The sequence below is a fragment of the Micropterus salmoides genome, unplaced genomic scaffold (assembly GCF_014851395.1).
Source record: "Micropterus salmoides isolate LMB-PRFRI ecotype aquatic unplaced genomic scaffold, ASM1485139v1 Ms_hic_scaffold_3029, whole genome shotgun sequence".
NCBI classification, from domain to species: Eukaryota; Metazoa; Chordata; class Actinopteri; order Centrarchiformes; family Centrarchidae; genus Micropterus; species Micropterus salmoides.
The window spans coordinates 181,764-201,052 of record NW_024042295.1 but is presented as its reverse complement, the minus strand read 5'-3'; the positions used below and the strand labels follow the sequence as shown (position 1 = coordinate 201,052).

Sequence of the window (19,289 nt, the reverse complement as noted above, 5' to 3'; positions counted from 1 at the left end):
AGCAAATCATTGCCGTCATGGGAAAAACACATGCCACATGAAGTAAGGCTGGCAATATATCGGCTTTTATAGCTAGGACTTTGCCACTGAATGACAGTTTTCTCAATTTCCACATGTTGAGCTTTGATAGCACTTTAGCTAATCTTACCTCCCAATTACTTTCAACATCATCCTTATTACCAAAGGATATACCCAATAATGTCATCGGCCCCGCGCACAGGGCAAGCCCATATGGCTTGTCATTCCTATCCTTCCACCTTCCCAGATATTTAATCAGTGACTTCCCTTTATTAATCCTAGACCCTGAAGCACTCGAGAACACTTCAATAACATTAATAGCTTCCTTTAAACAAAAGTCATTTTCTAAATACAATACAGTGTCGTCTGCAAACTGAGATATAACCAATGTTTCCCCACCTGGCAACGGTAGACCCCTGATTTTAGCATTTTTTCTAATTGCACATGCCAAAATTTCAATAAACACAACATACAAAGGGGCTGATGCAGGGCACCCCTGCCTGACGCCCCTGGTTTGCTTAAACAAAACTCCCATGTTGCCATTGACATTAACTCTACTTCCTACCTCTGTGTATAAAATCTTCAGCCAACTTCTAAATCTTTTACCAAACCCAAATCTTTCCAAAATCCTAAATAAAAATTTGTGATTGACCCTATCAAAAGCTTTTTCCTGATCAAGACTGAGCACAATAAGGGGAAAATTTCTATCCTCGGAATAGGCTAGTACATCTCTGTGCATTTGCAGATTCCATTGTATCTGTCTGCCTTGTACTGCACAAGTTTGATCCAGTCCTATAATGAACTCCAAGGCGGATACCAACCTGTTTGTTAGAATTTTACTAAAAATCTTATAATCTGTGCACAACATCGTTAAGGGTCTGTAGTTGGATATATCTCGAACGTCCCCTTTTTTATATAGCAGGGAAATCACCCCCTCTCTCATTGTGCTCCCCATTATCCCAGATGTGCAAATGAAAGTAAACAAATCTAACAACTGAGGCCCAATATCTTCCCAGAAAACCAAGTAAAATTCTTTTGTAAGTCCATCCACTCCTGGCACCTTCCCTTTCTTTAAAGACTGAAGCGCCTTCAAAATTTCTTCCAATTGTATGTCTTTATCCAACTCTAGTTTCAGATAGTCGGGGATTGAGCTATCTACATTATTCAACAGCAGTGAACCCTTACTATAATCTACTATTTCTGCGCTAAAAAACTTGGAATAATTACCCGAAGCAATTTCTACCAGCCCTTCCGGATCGTCAATTTCCTCCCCTCGTTCATTTAGAAGGGAGGCTATTCTCCTTCTCTTTGCCCGTACTTTAGACTGCTTGAAAAAATAGGATGAACATTTCTCATCCTTTTCCCATTTTTCATCAAGACTCCTGAATTTATAAGCCTCAGCCCTCTTATGAAAAAATAGCCTCTGCTCGTTTTGCCAGCGTTTCAATAATTCCTCATCTATGCGCTCACCAGTGTTTTGTTGTGCCATTAAATTTTCTATTGATTTTTGCAATTGATAATATTCTTTAAACTCCGCTTTTCTGGATTCTTTTGAGTACACCTGTATGTAATGTTTAATACGGACCTTTGTGCTTTCCCACCATCCAGATACATTACCATAAAACATCTTCATTTTAATGCACTCCTTGAAGAAACTCCTGAACCCTACCCTAAACTGCCGGGCTCCAAGAATACTGTTATTCAATTTCCAGTACCCTTTCCCAAAACATGTCACCTTCAGGTTTAATACAACAGAGAGCATGTTGTGATCTGAGTAGAAAACAGGTGACACTTGTGCCTCAAACACCTGAAAATCTAACGGACAAAAAATATAATCTATTCTACTCCGTGCCCCTCTACTGTTTCCCCATGTGAAACCAGGGTCATCAGAGTTAAAACTCCTAAAACTATCAACTAAACTGTACTTTTTTACCAAACTATGGAAGTTAACTCCCATGTTTTTGCCCTCACTAGGAGAGTTGAAATCACCTCCAACGATTACATGACGATTGGTCATGAAAACGGTGTCTAACTTAAGAAATAGCTCATTTCGTTCTTTTGGTGCAGCATGGGCATATATATTTACCACTCTTAAACTCTTACCCTTCCAGTCAACATCTGTGACCAAAACCCTCCCCTGTATCACAGAAAAACTCCCGACTATTTTAACTTCCACATTCCCACTTAACGTCCCCACCCCAGATGAGTGAACACCCCCAATGCTCCATCTAGAGTCCCCTTTAACCCACTCTTTTGTGAACCCCTTCACATCCTCCACAGTCTTTAGGTGGACCTCTTGCAAGAGGCACAAAGAAAAATCCACTGAACTTAAATGAGAAAAAACTACTGCTCTCTTTGATGCATTTCTCAACCCCCTCACATTTATAGTTAATATATGAAATAAAGACAGACTATGCAAAAAAAAGAAAAATGGAGGAAGTGACAGAAAAAAAGGAGCCCAAAACAGTATGCTCACTCACGTTGCTCTTTCCACCAATCATGGCAGAAAGTCCTCCTCATCTGGCTCCTTCAGTGGGAAAGAGCACTCTGAACTGGAAGGGCTATCTTCTGAGAGTACGGGGCAGCTTCTCGGGGCAGGAGGAGCATCCGAGGAGAATACAGCTATGCAGGGAGGCTCTCCTGGGACACCGCTAGCTGGAACCTTACTACTGGACGATGCAGTCATGCCTTTCTGGGTTAACGCCTCCCCAGCTTCCTCACTCTCCAGGCAATCGTCCACAGCTGCCGCAGCGCTGCCCCCCTCCTTTGCCGCATTGTCAGTGATCTCATGCACCTGTCCAGTCTCCTTTCCCTCCTGCATTTCTTCCCAAACCTCAGAAACAAGTACCCCAAACCTGTTCGCCTCAACGAGCAGAGGAGAGGATGGTGGTGAAAGCAACAAGCTCGTCTTTGCCCTCTTTCTCTTACTTTTTCCTCCTTTCTTCCCCGCGACCCACTCAATAACAGAAGAAGCCTCCTCCAAACTCTCAGCTTCCCCCCCCTGCTTCCCCCAGGCGTCCTCGCTCTCTGCCTGGACTGACACCACCTCCGGTGCATCTGCCCCCTTTGTCTCCACCACTCCTCCCGTGAGCTCGGCAATTACGTCCTCAATTGCTCTTAAGGATGTGGAGCGTGGGTCGTCACATGCGGGTCCATCCCTGTGTTGCGCACCTGGGGCCACCGACTCCCGTCTGGCAGCACGTGCATACGAAGACCCCACTTCTGGGCAATGCCCAAATAAATGTCCTTCCAGCCCACATAAACTACATTTTTTTGGCTGATCACAATTTCTCATGGTGTGTCCCAAACTATCACAGTTTCTGCACCGCACCTGTCTGCAAGACCTTGCCAGGTGTCCATATGAAGCACATTGCCTGCAGTACAGCGGCTGACCCCCATAGACTAGGAAACCTCTATGGGAGCCAATGGTGAAGGTAGTGGGGGGATGGCAAAAACCATCACAACCATTCGGGTCTTCCTTCAGCATGACCCGGAATTGCCGTTTTCCGGTCCATATCCCCAGCACATCCTTAATGTCTCCCATACTTGTTAACACAGTCACGTACCTGGCAAGAAAATACCTGGTTGCTTCCTCTGACACCCAAGGGTTGTAAATGTGCACAGTCACAATGCGCTCACCAGTACGACACAGGCTGAGCACCCTGAAGTTTTTCAGCAATCCGTCTGCCAATCGAAGTGCTAATCCTTTCACCTCCTCCATCTTGGTAACGGTGTAAAACGTGACGTCGTAATACTTGTCCGTGGCGTTTTTCTGCAGACACAGAAGGTCGTCAATCTTGAGGCACAGAGCTCCAAACAGAATGGCTTGTCCAAAAATCTTTCTCTCCATTAACTCGTCGGTACTGTTCCACACAAACCTAAGCGTATTTTTCAGCACGGCATGCACCTGCTGTGAGTTAGCTGACGATGTCATTGTAGACTGTCAACAGATCCTCCTCTTACTCAATCTTAGCCAAAAGGCCGAGAAGCGATAACCCCCGCTGGTTGCTTCCAGCGCCCACCTCCCGGAGCAGTTCTCCCCCTGCCGTGGCGCAGTGGTTTCAACTGCGCATAACAACGGCTGAGTCTCAGCACCTCCTCCCGAGCGCGCCTCGTCGCACCGCTCAACCTTGCCGGGGGCGGCGTTTTATTTCCTTTTCACAAACGCACGAGGCTCGGCCACACGGCAGAGCCTGCCAAAAATAGTTTTAACTCATTGGCGTCCCTCTCCACGGAAGTCTTTAGTAAAAGGCGAAAGACTTGTACGTTATGAAGAGAAACCCGAGTAAGTACGGGCCCCTCCTCCAGAGCCGCCGACAGCCTAGTCGTCCCGGCCACTACCCTCACGGTAAGCCTCACTCTGCCTCTCGAGTCCCAAGTACCAGGCCACGCCCGTTCCCCTACCCCTCCCCAGGTCATGGCAGGCTCTATCCAATCGGGCTGCGGAGAGACGAAGGCCTGGCTTTTGGACAGAGGCTACCGAACGACTCGGGCTCTTGTAGCCTCTCGATGACGAGTGAGAGAAAGGGAGGGGAAATGTGGCCGATCGCTTCTCGGCCTTTTGGCCAAGACTGCAATGGCCTCCTCTTTCTGGTTAAAACCTTTGCCGGTTTGGGGCTTCGTTTTGTGTCACCAGCTTTTCTGGGAGGAGATTCACCTCATTCCTTGTGAATAAAATTTCAACTTTGCCGTAGCTGAAAAACTTTTGCAACAAGGAATTCATTGGTCCCGAGGACTGCCTACCTGTCCTCTGCCGGACTGCCACCTTGACCAGACCAAAGACGAGAAGGTAAGTGTGTTTTATTCACCGATTTAGCAGTTGTAGCAGGTTTTCTTGCTTCATTTGAGGTGTTTTAGTTTCTTGTATCCTTTCTACGCTGCGGTTCCTCCACCGTGTTGGCCAACCGTGCCGGGCCTACGGAGGCGCCGCAGTGTCCCCTCCCCACCTTCTGAGAGGCTCTATCCAATCGGAGAAATGAAGGCCTGGCTTTTGGACACAGGCTACCGAGCATCCGAAATACTCGGGCTCTCGATGACGAGTGGGAGAAAGGGAGGGGAAGTGCAGGGCACATTTAACAGCCATGCCGGTCCCAAATATCCCCTCGTCGTCTGCCAATCATAAAGTGCAAATCTCGCTGCCTTCTTCGAGGCTTCAGCTGGCCGCCCCCCCTCGACTGGCGCCTTTTTCGGGCCGGCGTCCGGCAGAGCGACGAACCTCTGCGTTTGGGTCAGTATTTTGGTTTTACACAAGGCAGGAGAAGGGTGCACCGCCCCCGGAGGCACTGCAATACCGGGTCGATGCGTGGAGTGGACGGAGCAAGCCCCTCGTCTCAGCTCCCGGTGCTAAAAATCCATTTAATATGTTGCCCCCTTATAGGGGACATATCAGATATTAAACTGATAAGAACAGATTTTTTTTTCTTTTGAGAAAAATTTTATTGACACTCAATTCAAACATGATTCATAATATGTCAATTCCAAGTTACCTTTTAAAATACAACACGTCAATAAATAGATAAATGTTCTCTGTAAAACAACATTTAAAAAAAGTGTTTAAAATGCATTACAGATAACGTCATAAATTAAAGGTATAAAATGGTTTTCAGCTTGTCCATGTCAGTGAGTGTCTCTGTTAAAATGTCTTCAAAGCGGAGTGCATTTGTTAAAATAAAACTCACAAAAAATAAATGGATAATAAAAGCTCTTCTCCAAGTCCACTTTGTGCAGGAGTGTAGTGAGTCCCTATCAAAGGGGAACTCATTCAGCTCCCCCAAACAGATTTGGTCTCTCGGGATCTTGTCCAGGCGCTCAGAGGAGACCCTCACCCTGTAGCTCCTTCCCACCAACCTCACCCGGAGGGTCAGGCCGCCGCTGCCTTGAACTTTCCTTGTGTGGCTCCGGCTCCTCCGTCCGAATGGGCACAGAGGCGATTCTTCTTTGTGGCTGTGTCCTAGGCCCGCCGCCTGCAGCTCTGGCCGTTTGGACCGTTGCTGCGGCCATCCGGATCACAGCCACGGGGGGGATCTGCATGTGCTTTCTTGCCAGCAAGTTTCTGGAGGTCCATATGGCGTCTTTGATGGCGGCTAGGGTGAGCCACTGTTTGGCAAATGTACGTGCTGGTATCTGATTTCCTTGGCTCACCCCGTACAGCACCAGCTGTGGTGTGAGGACCTCCCTTGCTGGCAAGTACGGGAATTGCAAGGAGCCGGCCGTTGCCCACTGTTCTACGGCAGCGCTGCACTCCCAGAGCAGATGCCTTACCGACTCAGGCGCGCCACAACCTGGTCGGGGGCAAGTTGAGTGCGCCGACATGCCCCGGGAGTGCATTACGGACCTGACTGGGAGGATCTCATGAGCCACCATCCATGACAGGTCCCGGAGTCTGTTTGGAAGAGCTGGATGGTTCACGTTGCGCCAAACTGTTGAGGGCTCGCCGAATGCAAGCCCGCGCACTGGACTCACTGGTTCCCGCTCCTGCACAACAGAAATGAGAGAGCGGTGAGTGGTTAAAACCTGCAACTCCTCCTGCTCAAGGTTAAAATGCCTTAAAAATGACTGGATAAAAGCATAGGCTGGTGGCAGGTTAAAAGACACTGGTACTTTGAGACTTGTGGGTAAGATCTTAAGTTTTCTGAGGTAGGACCCCATCCAGAACCGTGTCATTGCTGCGGTCTTGGGGTTTCTGGATGGGGCTGTGGCGGTTGCGATGTGTAGTGCTGTGTATCTGCTTCCTAGGAACAAGTGCAGGTCTGGCACTCCTTTTCTTTGATTTCCTTTGGTTCTTCATCACGCTTCGTCTCAGTTTTCCACTTGGAGTCACAACATGGGCTCGTTCCAGGTCTAAGATCACTTTCTTAAAAAAGATCTTGTGCACTTCTCTCCTTCCTGATTTCCCTTTCCTTGCTTCTTAAAATCACACCTTTGCTATTAATTTCTGCTAAAACCGACATCTCTGTTTTAATTTGTTTTATCTCTTCATTAAAATCCATTCCATGTTGGATTAGTTTAAAATACCTCTGAAGCCGTTTCTGCAGTCCCAACATGCGTCTGTTGTCCCTCTTTTTCTTTCTTTTCCCTGCCTGTCTGTAAAACGTCTTTGTCTTTCCCTTCACCATTTCCCACCACTGTGCACGTGTATCGTAAAAGTCTTGAAGGGTCTGCCACTCTCGGTATTGCTCCCTGTACAGCCTAACTAGCTCCCTGTCTTCTAACAGGGAGCAATTGAGCTTCCACAGACCACTTCCTGCCGTCACACCGGAAGAGAGTGAAAGGGTGCAGGAAAGAATTGCGTGATCAGAAAAGAAAACAGGTTCCAATCTAGCATCGGTTGGTGGGCAATCACGTGATAAAATGTAGTCTATGCGAGAGGCTCGGGTGCCATCACTACTGAACCAGGTGAAGCCCTCCTCTCTGGGATGCATGGTTTTAAAACAGTCCACAAGTCTAAAATCACTGCATATGCTTTGAAGTAAAACTGAAGTCTTGTCCACTTTAAAATCGTCCCCTATTCTTCTCCTGTCGTTCCTGCTTAAAATACAATTAAAATCCCCCCCTACAACTAAAGGTGCCCTGCCTAGCATGTGGGGCTGCAGGTCTTCTAAAAGGTCATACCTGTCGTTCTTGTCATTAAAGCCATAAATATTTAAGACGTTAAAATCCTTCCCCATAAAAGTCAAGTGTGTTAAAAGTGCCCGACCATCTCTCACCACAGTGCTGCCCTTCAAGACTAGAGGGTTTTTTATTAAAATGGCCACTCCATCATTTTTGTTTTCATTTGAGCCGCTCCATATCGACGTTTGTGGCCATAACTCCTCCCATTCTCTGTAGTGTTTTAAAAATGGTAGGCCGCATTCCTGTATTAAAAACACAGACTTAAAAGAGTTAAGAAAGGATAAAACAATCTGGGCTCTAACTCTCGACTTCACACTCCTCACATTGATAGTTGAGAAGGTGAGTGTCATGAGTATGGTTAAAATTTGCAGGTATGACATCTTAAAAGACTAAAAAAAGGGGGATTTCAAATGTTTAAAAACACAGCAGTTAGTGGATTTCTTGTGAATGGAGCTCTTCCTTCATTCTCATGGGTGAGAGATGACGGGGTTGAGCTCCATTTCCCTTTCGGACTCTAGGAGTTGGCCTCTGACGCAGGGTGGCATTGAGCTTTGAGTCCTTAGGGGTTGATTGCAGAGCTATAGTTAAAAAAGAGACTTCATTAGGCGAATTGGAGGGGAAGACTCTGGGCTCCTCCACAGATGAACTGTCTGAGTAGCTCTCAGCTCTTCCCCTCTTTTCCGAGGCTCCAGGAGACTCAGAAGACAATTCTGAAATTAGTCTCTTGGCCGGCTGGGCATTGGGGAGGGGGACATCCTCGCTATCACTCTGTGACTGGCCAAATTTTTGTTCTGAGCCAGTCACTGAGCTAGCTCCGCCTTCTGCCTGCACTGCCACTGCTTCTTCCCTGTTCTCCACTTGTGGGGCAGCTGCAGGCCCCTCCCCTTCTCCCGCCTCTACTGGTCCTTCTCCTCCAATCACAGGATTTGGCGGGAGATTTGAATTCTCCAGCCCAGCCTCTTCAATTAGCTCTCTAACTGCTTCGTCTTGTCCGCCATTTTGTGCCTTTGCTGCCTTTAATTTGTTGGCAAACGACTTAGGGCAATCTCTGAAGAGGTGGTTTGTTTCTCCACAAAGATTGCACTTTCTGCCATTGGTGCATTCCTCGAAAGTATGCCCAATTTCTCTACATTTACCACAAATGATCTGCTGGCACGCTTCTGCCAGGTGCCCATTCTCACCACACTTGCGGCAGAGTTTGGGCTGGCCCTGGTAATGAATGTAGCCCCTGTTGTTTCCCAGAACTATCATGGATGGCAGATGTTTCAGGCCCTGGAAGCCTTGAGGGTCTTGCCATTGTTGGATGGGGACCCTCCAAGCGCAATTCCAGATGCCATCCTCATCTCTCACTTTGGTAGCCTGGCCTTTAACAGTGCAAAATCTGCCCAGCCACAAACAAATGTCATCTGCATTCACAGTCTCATTGAACATTCTGACAATTACCGTTTTAGCGGCATTATCAGTCAGTTTCTCAACATTAAATGCAGTAAACTGGGGTTTTTCATTTTCGAAGCGTGTCCAGAAATCTCTGAACACGGCAGCAGAGACAAAACTCACATCGAAACCTTTTCCAAATGGCAGAGTCAAAATACAATTTATATCCTGCGGGGAGAATTTCAAAATGTTCTGGATCATTTTCCTTGAGAAGTCAGCCTTGACATAACAAGGGTTTTCCCATCTTTTTCTTTGAATGTAAATCTGACACTGTGGTGCCTCCTCATGCCGGCATGGTTGGCCGCCATGGTGGAGGCACCACAACGTAAAAGTGGTAAAAAGAAGCTAAAACACCTAAAACAGTCTAAAACCAAGTCAACTAAAATAAGGTAAAAGAATGCTCTAAAAAGAGCAATAAAATCTACTAAAAATGTTAGAAAGGTGAATAAAACACACTTACCTTGTCTTGTTTGGCCTGGTCGAGATGTTATTCCGGCAGAGTACAGGTAAGCAGTCCTCTGAACCAATGAATTCCTTTGTGTGAAACAATTTCAACTACAACAAAGTTGAAATTTTCTTCACAAGGAATAATGTGAGTATCCTCCCAAAAACCTGGTAACACTTCGCCACAAACAGGCAAAAGTTTTATCCAGACACAGGAGGCGATCGCAGTCTTAGCCAAAAGGCCGAGAAGCGATAACCCCCGCTGGTTGCTTCCAGCGCCCACCTCCCGGAGCAGTTCTCCCCCTGCCGTGGCGCAGTGGTTTCAACTGCGCATAACAACGGCTGAGTCTCAGCACCTCCTCCCGAGCGCGCCTCGTCGCACCGCTCAACCTTGCCGGGGGCGGCGTTTTATTTCCTTTTCACAAACGCACGAGGCTCGGCCACACGGCAGAGCCTGCCAAAAATAGTTTTAACTCATTGGCGTCCCTCTCCACGGAAGTCTTTAGTAAAAGGCGAAAGACTTGTACGTTATGAAGAGAAACCCGAGTAAGTACGGGCCCCTCCTCCAGAGCCGCCGACGAGCCTAGTCGTCCCGGCCACTACCCTCACGGTAAGCCTCACTCTGCCTCTCGAGTCCCAAGTACCAGGCCACGCCCGTTCCCCTACCCCTCCCCAGGTCATGGCAGGCTCTATCCAATCGGGCTGCGGAGAGACGAAGGCCTGGCTTTTGGACAGAGGCTACCGAACGACTCGGGCTCTTGTAGCCTCTCGATGACGAGTGAGAGAAAGGGAGGGGAAATGTGGCCGATCGCTTCTCGGCCTTTTGGCCAAGACTGCAATGGCCTCCTCTTTCTGGTTAAAACCTTTGCCGGTTTGGGGCTTCGTTTTGTGTCACCAGCTTTTCTGGGAGGAGATTCACCTCATTCCTTGTGAATAAAATTTCAACTTTGCCGTAGCTGAAAAACTTTTGCAACAAGGAATTCATTGGTCCCGAGGACTGCCTACCTGTCCTCTGCCGGACTGCCACCTTGACCAGACCAAAGACGAGAAGGTAAGTGTGTTTTATTCACCGATTTAGCAGTTGTAGCAGGTTTTCTTGCTTCATTTGAGGTGTTTTAGTTTCTTGTATCCTTTCTACGCTGCGGTTCCTCCACCGTGTTGGCCAACCGTGCCGGGCCTACGGAGGCGCCGCAGTGTCCCCTCCCCACCTTCTGAGAGGCTCTATCCAATCGGAGAAATGAAGGCCTGGCTTTTGGACACAGGCTACCGAGCATCCGAAATACTCGGGCTCTCGATGACGAGTGGGAGAAAGGGAGGGGAAGTGCAGGGCACATTTAACAGCCATGCCGGTCCCAAATATCCCCTCGTCGTCTGCCAATCATAAAGTGCAAATCTCGCTGCCTTCTTCGAGGCTTCAGCTGGCCGCCCCCCCTCGACTGGCGCCTTTTTCGGGCCGGCGTCCGGCAGAGCGACGAACCTCTGCGTTTGGGTCAGTATTTTGGTTTTACACAAGGCAGGAGAAGGGTGCACCGCCCCCGGAGGCACTGCAATACCGGGTCGATGCGTGGAGTGGACGGAGCAAGCCCCTCGTCTCAGCTCCCGGTGCTAAAAATCCATTTAATATGTTGCCCCCTTATAGGGGACATATCAGATATTAAACTGATAAGAACAGATACTACACTTGATCTTAGCCAAAAGGCCGAGAAGCGATAACCCCCGCTGGTTGCTTCCAGCGCCCACCTCCCGGAGCAGTTCTCCCCCTGCCGTGGCGCAGTGGTTTCAACTGCGCATAACAACGGCTGAGTCTCAGCACCTCCTCCCGAGCGCGCCTCGTCGCACCGCTCAACCTTGCCGGGGGCGGCGTTTTATTTCCTTTTCACAAACGCACGAGGCTCGGCCACACGGCAGAGCCTGCCAAAAATAGTTTTAACTCATTGGCGTCCCTCTCCACGGAAGTCTTTAGTAAAAGGCGAAAGACTTGTACGTTATGAAGAGAAACCCGAGTAAGTACGGGCCCCTCCTCCAGAGCCGCCGACGAGCCTAGTCGTCCCGGCCACTACCCTCACGGTAAGCCTCACTCTGCCTCTCGAGTCCCAAGTACCAGGCCACGCCCGTTCCCCTACCCCTCCCCAGGTCATGGCAGGCTCTATCCAATCGGGCTGCGGAGAGACGAAGGCCTGGCTTTTGGACAGAGGCTACCGAACGACTCGGGCTCTTGTAGCCTCTCGATGACGAGTGAGAGAAAGGGAGGGGAAATGTGGCCGATCGCTTCTCGGCCTTTTGGCCAAGACTGCAATGGCCTCCTCTTTCTGGTTAAAACCTTTGCCGGTTTGGGGCTTCGTTTTGTGTCACCAGCTTTTCTGGGAGGAGATTCACCTCATTCCTTGTGAATAAAATTTCAACTTTGCCGTAGCTGAAAAACTTTTGCAACAAGGAATTCATTGGTCCCGAGGACTGCCTACCTGTCCTCTGCCGGACTGCCACCTTGACCAGACCAAAGACGAGAAGGTAAGTGTGTTTTATTCACCGATTTAGCAGTTGTAGCAGGTTTTCTTGCTTCATTTGAGGTGTTTTAGTTTCTTGTATCCTTTCTACGCTGCGGTTCCTCCACCGTGTTGGCCAACCGTGCCGGGCCTACGGAGGCGCCGCAGTGTCCCCTCCCCACCTTCTGAGAGGCTCTATCCAATCGGAGAAATGAAGGCCTGGCTTTTGGACACAGGCTACCGAGCATCCGAAATACTCGGGCTCTCGATGACGAGTGGGAGAAAGGGAGGGGAAGTGCAGGGCACATTTAACAGCCATGCCGGTCCCAAATATCCCCTCGTCGTCTGCCAATCATAAAGTGCAAATCTCGCTGCCTTCTTCGAGGCTTCAGCTGGCCGCCCCCCCTCGACTGGCGCCTTTTTCGGGCCGGCGTCCGGCAGAGCGACGAACCTCTGCGTTTGGGTCAGTATTTTGGTTTTACACAAGGCAGGAGAAGGGTGCACCGCCCCCGGAGGCACTGCAATACCGGGTCGATGCGTGGAGTGGACGGAGCAAGCCCCTCGTCTCAGCTCCCGGTGCTAAAAATCCATTTAATATGTTGCCCCCTTATAGGGGACATATCAGATATTAAACTGATAAGAACAGATTTTTTTCTTTTGAGAAAAATTTTATTGACACTCAATTCAAACATGATTCATAATATGTCAATTCCAAGTTACCTTTTAAAATACAACATGTCAATAAATAGATAAATGTTCTCTGTAAAACAACATTTAAAAAAAGTGTTTAAAATGCATTACAGATAACGTCATAAATTAAAGGTATAAAATGGTTTTCAGCTTGTCCATGTGTGAGTGTCTGTTAAAAGTCTTCAAAGCGGAGTGCATTTGTTAAAATAAAACTCACAAAAAATAAATGGATAATAAAAGCTCTTCTCCAAGTCCACTGTTGTGCAGGAGTGTAGTGAGTCCCTATCAAAGGGGAACTCATTCAGCTCCCCCAAACAGATTTGGACTCTCGGGATCTTGTGCAGGCGCTCAGAGGAGACCCTCACCCTGTAGCTCCTTCCCACCAACCTCACCCGGAGGGTCAGGCCGCCGCTGCCTTGAACTTTCCTTGTGTGGCTCCGGCTCCTCCGTCCGAATGGGCACAGAGGCGATTCTTCTTTGTGGCTGTGTCCTAGGCCCGCCGCCTGCAGCTCTGGCCGTTTGGCCGTTGCTGCGGCCATCCGGATCACAGCCACGGGGGGGATCTGCATGTGCTTTCTTGCCAGCAAGTTTCTGGAGGTCCATATGGCGTCTTTGATGGCGGCTAGGGTGAGCCACTGTTTGGCAAATGTACGTGCTGGTATCTGATTTCCTTGGCTCACCCCGTACAGCACCAGCTGTGGTGTGAGGACCTCCCTTGCTGGCAAGTACGGGAATTGCAAGGAGCCGGCCGTTGCCCACTGTTCTACGGCAGCGCTGCACTCCCAGAGCAGATGCCTTACCGACTCAGGCGCGCCACAACCTGGTCGGGGGCAAGTTGAGTGCGCCGACATGCCCCGGGAGTGCATTACGGACCTGACTGGGAGGATCTCATGAGCCACCATCCATGACAGGTCCCGGAGTCTGTTTGGAAGAGCTGGATGGTTCACGTTGCGCCAAACTGTTGAGGGCTCGCCGAATGCAAGCCCGCGCACTGGACTCACTGGTTCCCGCTCCTGCACAACAGAAATGAGAGAGCGGTGAGTGGTTAAAACCTGCAACTCCTCCTGCTCAAGGTTAAAATGCCTTAAAAATGACTGGATAAAAGCATAGGCTGGTGGCAGGTTAAAAGACACTGGTACTTTGAGACTTGTGGGTAAGATCTTAAGTTTTCTGAGGTAGGACCCCATCCAGAACCGTGTCATTGCTGCGGTCTTGGGGTTTCTGGATGGGGCTGTGGCGGTTGCGATGTGTAGTGCTGTGTATCTGCTTCCTAGGAACAAGTGCAGGTCTGGCACTCCTTTTCCTCCTTTCTCCTTTGGCTTCTTCATCACGCTTCGTCTCAGTCTTTCCCACTTGGAGCCCCACAAAAAATAAAAGATGGCTCGTTCCAGGTCTAAGATCACTCTCCTAGGCGGGATAAAAACAGAACTGATGAGTAAAAGCAAAGGTAAAATCACTGCTTTGATGATTAAAACCTTTCCTTCTAAAGTCAGTCCTCTAAGTGTCCAGTACCCTAGTCTCTGCCTGACTTTCCCTACTATGTCTGCCCAATTGTTTTCCCCTCCCCCTCCCTATCAAACCTGATCCCAAGTATTTTTTGGTCAGTCTGGGTCACAGTCAGGGGGAGTCCTGTCGTCTCAGTCGCTGTCCACGGTCCATAAAAATGGGCTTGGGTCTTGCTTCTGTTCAGCTTTGACCCAGAGGCCTGTCCGAACCAGTCAGTCAAGTCCAGCGTCCTGTTGACAGATAAAAGGTCAGTGCATAAAATGTTGATGTCGTCCATATATAAAATACATTTTGTCTCGAGTCCCCCGCTCCCTGGGACTCCTACCCCATGGATTCGTTGGTCCCTTCTCAAGGTCTGTGCCAGTGGTTCTATACAGATAACGTAGAGGAGGGCAGATAACGGACAACCCTGACGGACACCGCAGTTTATATCCACTGCTCTTGTCAGATGCCCGTTAACAATGAATTTGCTGTTGATCTCCCGGTACAGCAGTCCCACCCAGGCTATAAACCTTCTCGGGAACCCCATTTTTTGCAGTACCTGGAAAAGGTACTGGTGCGAGACCCGATCAAAGGCTTTCTCAAAATCTAAATTCAGGACTACTAGCCGAATGTTTCTGTCTCTCGCGTAACAGATGGTATCTCGGATCAGTACGAGGCTGTCGGTGATCTTCCTCCCCGGGACGGCACAGGCTTGATCCGGGTGAATCAGATCTTCTAAAAACAAGGACATGCGTGAGGCTAAAAGTTTACTAAAAAGTTTACAGTCAAAATTTAAGAGTGTGATAGGTCTCCAATTTTTCAAGTCCGTCTTGTCTTTGTCTTTGTGAAGGAGAGTCACTATCCCTGCTCTAAAGCTGTCAGGAAGTCGGTCCATTTGTTCAAAATCCATAAAAACAGCAAGCAAGTCTGGTGCTAAAATGTCCCAAAATGTCAGATAAAATTCCAAGGGAAGCCCGTCTTCTCCCGGCGACTTCCCTGTCTTAAAAGATTTGATGCATTTGTTTAATTCCGGTATCGTAAAATCTTGGGTTAAAAGCACGTTGTCGTTTGTTGCTTGGTCAATGGATTTTAAAACTTCGGTCATGGTGTCCCCGTTAACAGTTTTGTATGCGTACAGTTCACGGTAAAAATGTTCGACAGTTTCTTTGATTTCCTCTGTTGTGTCAGCTGTGCACCCGTTTTCTTTTTTAAGTCTCAACATGGCCCCCCCTTTATTTACGATTTTCTTAAAAAAATATCTTGTGCACTTCTCTCCTTCCTCTATTTCCCTTTCCTTGCTTCTTAAAATCACACCTTTGCTATTAATTTCTGCTAAAACCGACATCTCTGTTTTAATTTGTTTTATCTCTTCATTAAAATCCATTCCATGTTGGATTAGTTTAAAATACCTCTGAAGCCGTTTCTGCAGTCCCAACATGCGTCTGTTGTCCCTCTTTTTCTTTCTTTTCCCTGCCTGTCTGTAAAACGTCTTTGTCTTTCCCTTCACCATTTCCCACCACTGTGCACGTGTATCGTAAAAGTCTTGAAGGGTCTGCCACTCTCGGTATTGCTCCCTGTACAGCCTAACTAGCTCCCTGTCTTCTAACAGGGAGCAATTGAGCTTCCACAGACCACTTCCTGCCGTCACACCGGAAGAGAGTGAAAGGGTGCAGGAAAGAATTGCGTGATCAGAAAAGAAAACAGGTTCCAATCTAGCATCGGTTGGTGGGCAATCACGTGATAAAATGTAGTCTATGCGAGAGGCTCGGGTGCCATCACTACTGAACCAGGTGAAGCCCTCCTCTCTGGGATGCATGGTTTTAAAACAGTCCACAAGTCTAAAATCACTGCATATGCTTTGAAGTAAAACTGAAGTCTTGTCCACTTTAAAATCGTCCCCTATTCTTCTCCTGTCGTTCCTGCTTAAAATACAATTAAAATCCCCCCCTACAACTAAAGGTGCCCTGCCTAGCATGTGGGGCTGCAGGTCTTCTAAAAGGTCATACCTGTCGTTCTTGTCATTAAAGCCATAAATATTTAAGACGTTAAAATCCTTCCCCATAAAAGTCAAGTGTGTTAAAAGTGCCCGACCATCTCTCACCACAGTGCTGCCCTTCACCAGACTAGAGGGTTTTTTATTAAAATGGCCACTCCATCATTTTTGTTTTCATTTGAGCCGCTCCATATCGACGTTTGTGGCCATAACTCCTCCCATTCTCTGTAGTGTTTTAAAAATGGTAGGCCGCATTCCTGTATTAAAAACACGTCAGACTTAAAAGAGTTAAGAAAGGATAAAACAATCTGGGCTCTAACTCTCGACTTCACACTCCTCACATTGATAGTTGAGAAGGTGAGTGTCATGAGTATGGTTAAAATTTGCAGGTATGACATCTTAAAAGACTAAAAAAAAAGGGGGATTTCAAATGTTTAAAAAACAGCAGTTAGTGGATTTCTTGTGAATGGAGCTCTTCCTTCATTCTCATGGGTGAGAGATGACGGGGTTGAGCTCCATTTCCCTTTCGGACTCTAGGAGTTGGCCTCTGACGCAGGGTGCATTGAGCTTTGAGTCCTTAGGGGTTGATTGCAGAGCTATAGTTAAAAAAGAGACTTCATTAGGCGAATTGGAGGGGAAGACTCTGGGCTCCTCCACAGATGAACTGTCTGAGTAGCTCTCAGCTCTTCCCCTCTTTTCCGAGGCTCCAGGAGACTCAGAAGACAATTCTGAAATTAGTCTCTTGGCCGGCTGGGCATTGGGGAGGGGGACATCCTCGCTATCACTCTGTGACTGGCCAAATTTTTGTTCTGAGCCAGTCACTGAGCTAGCTCCGCCTTCTGCCTGCACTGCCACTGCTTCTCCCTGTTCTCCACTTGTGGGGCAGCTGCAGGCCCCTCCCCTTCTCCCGCCTCTACTGGTCCTTCTCCTCCAATCACAGGATTTGGCGGGAGATTTGAATTCTCCAGCCCAGCCTCTTCAATTAGCTCTCTAACTGCTTCGTCTTGTCCGCCATTTTGTGCCTTTGCTGCCTTTAATTTGTTGGCAAACGACTTAGGGCAATCTCTGAAGAGGTGGTTTGTTTCTCCACAAAGATTGCACTTTCTGCCATTGGTGCATTCCTCGAAAGTATGCCCAATTTCTCTACATTTACCACAAATGATCTGCTGGCACGCTTCTGCCAGGTGCCCATTCTCACCACACTTGCGGCAGAGTTTGGGCTGGCCCTGGTAATGAATGTAGCCCCTGTTGTTTCCCAGAACTATCATGGATGGCAGATGTTTCAGGCCCTGGAAGCCTTGAGGGTCTTGCCATTGTTGGATGGGGACCCTCCAAGCGCAATTCCAGATGCCATCCTCATCTCTCACTTTGGTAGCCTGGCCTTTAACAGTGCAAAATCTGCCCAGCCACAAACAAATGTCATCTGCATTCACAGTCTCATTGAACATTCTGACAATTACCGTTTTAGCGGCATTATCAGTCAGTTTCTCAACATTAAATGCAGTAAACTGGGGTTTTTCATTTTCGAAGCGTGTCCAGAAATCTCTGAACACGGCAGCAGAGACAAAACTCACATCGAAACCTTTTCCAAATGGCAGAGTCAAAATACAATTTATATCCTGCGGGGAGAATTTCAAAATGTTCTGGATCATTTTCCTTGAGAAGTCAAGCCTTGACATAACAAGGGTTTTCCCATCTTTTTCTTTGAATGTAAATCTGACACTGTGGTGCCTCCTCATGCCGGCATGGTTGGCCGCCATGGTGGAGGCACCACAACGTAAAAGTGGTAAAAGAAGCTAAAACACCTAAAAAGTCTAAAACCAAGTCAACTAAAATAAGGTAAAAGAATGCTCTAAAAAGAGCAATAAAATCTACTAAAAATGTTAAAAGGTGAATAAAACACACTTACCTTGTCTTGTTTGGCCTGGTCGAGATGTTATTCCGGCAGAGTACAGGTAAGCAGTCCTCTGAACCAATGAATTCCTTTGTGTGAAACAATTTCAACTACAACAAAGTTGAAATTTTATTCACAAGGAATAATGTGAGTATCCTCCCAAAAACCTGGTAACACTTCGCCACAAACAGGCAAAAGTTTTATCCAGACACAGGAGGCGATCGCAGTCTTAGCCAAAAGGCCGAGAAGCGATAACCCCCGCTGGTTGCTTCCAGCGCCCACCTCCCGGAGCAGTTCTCCCCCTGCCGTGGCGCAGTGGTTTCAACTGCGCATAACAACGGCTGAGTCTCAGCACCTCCTCCCGAGCGCGCCTCGTCGCACCGCTCAACCTTGCCGGGGGCGGCGTTTTATTTCCTTTTCACAAACGCACGAGGCTCGGCCACACGGCAGAGCCTGCCAAAAATAGTTTTAACTCATTGGCGTCCCTCTCCACGGAAGTCTTTAGTAAAAGGCGAAAGACTTGTACGTTATGAAGAGAAACCCGAGTAAGTACGGGCCCCTCCTCCAGAGCCGCCGACGAGCCTAGTCGTCCCGGCCACTACCCTCACGGTAAGCCTCACTCTGCCTCTCGAGTCCCAAGTACCAGGCCACGCCCGTTCCCCTACCCCTCCCCAGGTCATGGCAGGCTCTATCCAATCGGGCTGCGGAGAGACGAAGGCCTGGCTTTTGGACAGAGGCTACCGAACGACTCGGGCTCTTGTAGCCTCTCGATGACGAGTGAGAGAAAGGGAGGGGAAATGTGGCCGATCGCTTCTCGGCCTTTTGGCCAAGACTGCAATGGCCTCCTCTTTCTGGTTAAAACCTTTGCCGGTTTGGGGCTTCGTTTTGTGTCACCAGCTTTTCTGGGAGGAGATTCACCTCATTCCTTGTGAATAAAATTTCAACTTTGCCGTAGCTGAAAAACTTTTGCAACAAGGAATTCATTGGTCCCGAGGACTGCCTACCTGTCCTCTGCCGGACTGCCACCTTGACCAGACCAAAGACGAGAAGGTAAGTGTGTTTTATTCACCGATTTAGCAGTTGTAGCAGGTTTTCTTGCTTCATTTGAGGTGTTTTAGTTTCTTGTATCCTTTCTACGCTGCGGTTCCTCCACCGTGTTGGCCAACCGTGCCGGGCCTACGGAGGCGCCGCAGTGTCCCCTCCCCACCTTCTGAGAGGCTCTATCCAATCGGAG

General features: G+C 48.3%; 5 non-coding genes and 2 pseudogenes across 5 annotated transcripts; all 7 read right to left on the bottom strand.

Annotated features, from left to right (window-relative positions):
- Nucleotides 1-4,194: 4,194 nt before the first annotated feature.
- Nucleotides 4,195-4,307, bottom strand: LOC119883865. Its single transcript, XR_005440820.1, has one exon. It is a non-coding gene; the product is annotated as a U5 spliceosomal RNA (small nuclear RNA).
- A 968-nt stretch (nt 4,308-5,275) lies between these two features.
- LOC119883790 lies at nt 5,276-5,453 on the bottom strand (annotated as a pseudogene).
- Nucleotides 5,454-9,944: 4,491 nt separating this feature from the next.
- Nucleotides 9,945-10,057, bottom strand: LOC119883864. Its single transcript, XR_005440819.1, has one exon. It is a non-coding gene; the product is annotated as a U5 spliceosomal RNA (small nuclear RNA).
- A 969-nt stretch (nt 10,058-11,026) lies between these two features.
- On the bottom strand, nt 11,027-11,218 carry LOC119883908. Its single transcript, XR_005440860.1, has one exon. It is a non-coding gene; the product is annotated as a U2 spliceosomal RNA (small nuclear RNA).
- A 183-nt stretch (nt 11,219-11,401) lies between these two features.
- On the bottom strand, nt 11,402-11,514 carry LOC119883863. The gene has a single exon (XR_005440818.1). It is a non-coding gene; the product is annotated as a U5 spliceosomal RNA (small nuclear RNA).
- Nucleotides 11,515-12,483: 969 nt separating this feature from the next.
- Nucleotides 12,484-12,663, bottom strand: LOC119883784 (annotated as a pseudogene).
- Nucleotides 12,664-18,491: 5,828 nt separating this feature from the next.
- Nucleotides 18,492-18,604, bottom strand: LOC119883861. Its single transcript, XR_005440816.1, has one exon. It is a non-coding gene; the product is annotated as a U5 spliceosomal RNA (small nuclear RNA).
- Nucleotides 18,605-19,289: the final 685 nt, after the last annotated feature.